This window comes from Triticum aestivum, chromosome 1B (genome assembly GCF_018294505.1).
Source record: "Triticum aestivum cultivar Chinese Spring chromosome 1B, IWGSC CS RefSeq v2.1, whole genome shotgun sequence".
Classification (NCBI taxonomy): domain Eukaryota; kingdom Viridiplantae; phylum Streptophyta; class Magnoliopsida; order Poales; family Poaceae; genus Triticum; species Triticum aestivum.
The window spans coordinates 676191790-676197948 of NC_057795.1; positions in this window are offsets into that span (position 1 = coordinate 676191790).

A 6159-nucleotide genomic window follows, 5' to 3' on the forward strand; every position below is an offset into this window, starting at 1 on the left:
AAGTGTAGTTTTCCCTTTCAGTGAGGCACGATTGTGCCTCTTGCGGAAGAAAAAAAATGCGTTTTTCTCTTTCCAAGAGGCACGATCATGCCTCTCGCGGAAGCAAATTCGTGCCTCCATGAGAACTAAATCCGTGCCTCCCGCGTAAGAAAAAAAAACACCTTTTCACTTTCCGAGGCACAACCTCTTGGAAGCAAATCCATGCCTTCACGAGAAGTAATTATGTGCCTCTCGCGAAAGAAAAAATAAAACACATTTCTTCTCCTTCCCTAGGGACACGGTTGCGCTTTTTCTTGTGAAAGCAAATCCGTGCCTCTACGCGAAATAAATCTATGCCTCTCGTGGAAGAAAAAAAATTGCATTTTTATTCCTTTTCCGAGAGGCACGACCGTGCCTCTTGCGGAAGCAAATATGTTCCTCCACGAGAATTATATCTAGGCCTCTCCCTTTTTTTCTTCCCGAGATGCATGACCGCGGAAGCAAATCCATACCTCCACGGAAAGTAAATCTATGTGTCTTGTGGAAGGAAAAAAAATCATGTTTTTTCCTTTCCGAAAGGTACGGCAGTGCCTCTCCCGGAAGCAAATTCGTGCCTCCACGAGAAGTAAATATGTGCCTCTCGCGGAAGGAAAAAACGTGTTTTTTCTTTTTTGAGTGTGCCTCTCGCGGAAGCAAATCCGTCGTCCACGAGAAATAAATTTGTATCTCTCGCGGAAGGAAAAAAACATTTTTTTGCACAAAAATAATTTTTTATTTTTTTTCCAAAACCTAAGAAAAAACGGAGGGAAATTGAAAAGCCAAAAAAATCAGCCAAAAGCCGGAAAGGCGTACAGAAAAAATAGAAAAACAAAATCCAGACGGAGCGCCCAGCGCGACACAACCCACCCCAAGTGAACGTTGCGGGGTCTCCTGAAGGAGTACTCCTCAATTAGTTGATCTCCTCAGAACGTCGGTCAAACGAGACGGGACATCCTATATAGTGATCTGCGTGCTGGGGAACAAACAGACGCACAACCCATCGCACTTGCAGGCGCGACTTTGGGCCTGCCCAGGTGTGGGCTGCGGCTCCCTTTTTTCTGTTAAGTTTTTTTTAATGAGTCAAGAAAAAGTTAACAAATTCAAAAAAATGAACATTTTCTAATTTTTTATTAAATATTTTATAAACTTAATGATCTTTTTTTGCATTTGATGAAGAAAATGTAAATTTTGCTGATCATTTTCTGAATGTCTATGAACATTTTTTTATCTTCTGTTGTCACAAACGAGTATTGATTTCGAGAAGATTTTTCCAATTTGATAAACATTTTTGAATATGATGAACCTTTTTTCAAAATTCACTAACAATTTAAATACGATGAGCATTTTTTATCATGATGAACAAATTTTGTACGCATGGACATTTTTCGAATTGGATGAACATATTTGATTGTGATGAACATTTTTTACTATGATCAAGATGTTTTTACTTCGATGAACAAATTTGGAATTAAAAAAGCAATTTGGCAAAAAATTGAATTTCAGAAAATGCTCGTGAGTTTGGAAAAAAAAAGATAAAGAAAAAAATGAAATAAAATAAAAACTGAAATGAAATTAGGAAAAACGAAATTAAAAGGGAAAAGTAAAAACGAAAAAAAAGGAGGGAATAAACCGAAAGAATGCGCAAGGAAAAAAAAACCCACTTCGGGAAGGTTCTCAAAACTGGAAACAAGCAAGAATCCAAGATGGGCTGGCCGTGGCGTCCAGCGCGGCCGATACTCTCCGACGTCTCTACGCCATTTTTGCAGTAAAGACCTGCTCACATTTAAACCATGAACCCTGCTCTCTCTCTCGATCTGGAAAAACCATAAACCATGTTCTACTATGCTGTACGCCTGTGTGAGTCTAGTATACCTAGACTTTTTTTTAGCGTGAGTCTAGTATACCTAGACTACTGTTACTGTACCTGCTGCCATTCCCAGTTGGACCGTATCGAATCCATTTTCAGCCAGCTAGTCACGCCAGCCGATTCGATAGGACTGCTACTAGGCTGCATGCGTCACGGGTGAGGGCAGCCGGGTGACGTGGCCCTGACATATGGGCCGCCAATGCCGTCGTATTAATCGTGGAGATCAAAGAGCATCTACAGCCGGCGACTGAAACCGGCCTCAAACGACCGGCGGCCCGCCTGGTCATTCGCCGATCGCAAAAATATGGTTCAGACGAACAACTCAAACCAGGTCTCAAACGCTCAGCCTAAACGTCACTTTTCTTATAAAGAGGACTAATAAATCAAGACGGATGTAATACCTTCAAATATGGGGCAGATATGGCGCCCGAGCGCGTCCACCATGTGTACTGACGATGGGTCCCATGTGAAATTGTCCGGAAACCCGGCCGTCCGACGGATGCCTCCTTTGTCGCCACGGTGTGAACGTCGTGGGACGCCGCTTCGGTTCGCTGTCCGAGGCCAAATCCGGCTATTTATGTCGACAGGTGTCCCCCTACCCTAGCCCATCCACCTCCTCCATCTCTGCGCCGCCACCCGAGCCCGTCCGCGTCCTCTCCCCCACTCTCCCACGCTCTCTGGCATCGCCATGGTCCGGTTGTAGATCACCATGTACGCTATGCTCACGCCAAAGCACTGGAGGCATATCGCGGAGGAGATCCAGGCTAGGCGCACCGCCGCATTGCTGTCGGGCTGGACTCGTAGGAGCCGTAGTAGGAGGAGGAGCAACAGTCGGAGGAGGAGGAGGAGGAGGAGGAAGAGCAGCTGTTGAAGCCGATGGAGGTGCCGGATGCGGAGGAGAACGAGGCGGAGCAGCTTGTTGCGGGGTTCAACATGGAGGAGGCGGAGGCGGAGTATACAGGAAACAGATAATTTGCCGTCTGTGGATCACAGACGGCAAAGACCTAAATCCAGACGGCAAAGATTTTGCCGTCAGGAAGCAGACGGCAAACTCAGAGGCAAAGACTTTGCCGTCAGCCAACTATAGATTTGCCTTCTGCCTCAAAAATAACAGACGGCAAAACCGCGTTCTTTGCCGTCAGTCAAAACATGTTCTTTGGTGTCATCTAGACTGAAGTACAGACGGCAAAGACTGTTTTGCATTTTTTAAATGATGTCAGAGCAGAGCATCTCGCCGGACACATGAACATCGAATCAAAGAGAGCAGGTTCGCCGTGCTACCTTTCATTCATTCGACACGGCCGTGCTACCTTTCATTCATTGTAGGTGGAGTTACAGAGAAGTTACACAGCTGTCCTGAAAATTTACACAAAGGACCCTAGAAAGTAAAAAAAAACAATCAAGTCCTTCTCCACTGCAGGAACAGGGACTTGACCGCCGGCCGTCCTTCTGGGCGGCGATGCACTACCGCCGCCTTGCCCTGCTTGCCTAGCCGTGCCACTGCGCAGCCGCCCGGCCATGCTGGCCGCGCAGACGCACGGCCTAGCTGGCCCGCGCCCTGCTAGCGCCGACTGCCCGTGTGTCGCTTGCAGCGGCCTCCCGTGCCGGCTGCCCTGCCCGCACCGGCCCGCAGCAACCGTGCCCGACCCTGGTCTCCGAAACGCCGCCCGTCCATGCTGGACGCGTGGTCGCACGGCCCTGCTCGCCTGCGCCCTGCTAGCACCGCCCGCCCGAGCATCGCTCGCAACGGCCTCCCGCACCGGCTGCCCTGCTAGCGCCGCCCGCCCGCAGCGGCCGTGCCCTGCTCGTGCCCGTCGCCTCGGTGGTTCCTGGAGAAAGAAAGATGAAGGATTCAGAGATGGGCGAAGCAGAGGAAGGGAAGGCCGGAGGCTTGCCGGCGGTGGCAGAGGATTCGCTGGCCGGAGGACCAAGGCTGGTGGCGACGGCGGAGGCGGGGGCGCTGTACCTCCTTGTCCAAGGCGGCGCCGGATGCAGGCGGAGGCGGTGGTGCCCGGTGGCGCGGGCGAACACGGGGGCCTGTACATCCTTGTCCTCCTAGTCGTCGACGTCGTCGGCGGCGCCGTCGTTGGAGAGCGCCGCTCCCGGTTGGCCTCGGCCAACGCGGCGTCGAGGAGCGCCCCCTTCCGGCGATGGGAGGCGGCGGGGTCCCGCGAGGGGATGCGGCGGGGTCCGGTGAGGGGACGCGGCGCCGGGGTCCGGCGAGAGGACGCGGCGTCGGTGTCCGACGAGGCAGAGGCGAGTGGTGGTGCGGTGGGGATCGAGAGAAGGGAGGCAGGACCGCAGGAGACGGGATCGTGGGTGGGTGGGTGGGGATTTTTGTGGGTAGGACGTGGGTGGGGTCTCGGGAGTGTGGGCTGCGTGCGTTGATGGGGTCGCGCATGAGTGGTGCGGTACTGCCACATCGTCGATCCATGTGATCGATCCGTGTGGTGTGTTTCTTCAAATCTTTGCCGTCTGTATTTTTCATTACAGACGGCAAAGTATACTTTTTGCCGTCTGTAAAAAGAAAGACAGACTCTGTAAAAAGAAAGATAGACGGCAAAGACTATTTGCCGTCTGTAATAAAAAACGCAGACAACAAAATATATCTTTGTCGTTAGTCATTCTTTGCCGTCAGCAGCTGACGGCAAATGTGCTCTTTGCCGTCTACCCCGACGAAAAGCTGACGGCAAAAATGCCTACTGACGGCAAACTACCTGTTTCCTGTAGTTTGCCGTCGCCCAAGCCGCGAAGATGGCGGAGCAGCAGGCCGTCCTGAAGTCCATCCAGGATGAGGCCTATGCGGAGGCCAACCGGCAGTTTCTCCGGTAGGAGCGGGTGGTGACCGACGCTCTTTGCCGAACTCGACTCAGAGATAGAGGAGGAGGCCGGAGCGGAGGAGCCGGAGCTGCAACTGCCGCCCATGTACCCGGAGTCGGGCACGGAGATAGTCGACATCTTCAACAAGGAGTAGCCAGATGATATACGTAGTAGTAGATTTTTTTCGTTTGCATGCTTTCTTATGGATTTAAGAATATATTATGAAGTGTCTGGATACAGTTGTGTTAATTTAACGAATGACCGGTCACTGCCTGCGGATGCGCCAGAAGGACCCATGGGCTTTTGAGGTGTCATATTTGTCATATATGCGCTTACTGATACTATAATGAAATGCCCTGGTTTCCTATTAGAGCATGAAATTTGTGTTATCATATCTTACTAATACCCTACTAAAAAGAATATATTTTGGGGCTAAAATAGTGCTCCTACAAGTATACTACTCCCTCCATTTACTTATACAAGGCCACTATGAAAAATATACTTTGCATCTATACAAGACCACCAACAATAATCGAGACAAAAGTTAATGCTATTTTCTTGAACCAGTAGTCTATTTAATACTTGCATGCATGCATTCATAATGACACTACAATCAGCTTTCTATCCCTTCCTTGCATGCATGTGGTGTGTTAATGATCCCACTAAACGAGAAGAAAAGTGAGTTTACAAAGTAAGATATTAAATTTATCTTGGTATCTGTAATATGAATTTGTGGCCTTGTATACAAAAATGAAGGGAGTAGTACCAGAATACCCTAAAAGGTGTCGAGGTACTACTACAGTTTTGGGGGCATATGAACAGTACATAAGGGAGCTCAAAAGCAGTACTGTACAGAGTACAGAGCTATAGGGTAGTACAAAGAGGTGGCTGCAAGTGCAAGCCGCTAATTAACCATCGATCTCGAGAGATGCTCTCTATAGATTATGCATGCATGTCTCTCGTGCTTAGCGCGTGAACGAAAGCATTGTTAACTAAAGCAATCTCGAGGGCTTTTCAGGCGACAGCCTTTTGAACAGCGATCTCCATCCCCTTCCTCGGGGAAACCTGCCAGTTTGGCGCTACTGCTAATTGTTCCATCTGACGCTGGATTCTGCATGCCGCTTATAATTTAATCTACTTGATTAGCTGAATGCTTTGGGGCATCGCACGTGCATCGGTACGTGCATGTGATCGATCAGCCTCAGGGTCGAGACCACTGATTAAACTACCAATGCGGATCCACTAGTGTTTGTTAACTGGGGATGATGGAGTGGACTAGCTAATTCGTGGCATTGACCAGAAGAGCGCAATGGTGCACCGCAGTAGCATCCTCTTGGATGATGAGTTCTTGAACCCCATCTTTTGCGGGCAGGTGAGTTGGTAACACGCATGGGTACATCCGAAATTCCATAATAAAATGTTTTTATTCAGGTAGGCATTTGAAAATGGTAGAG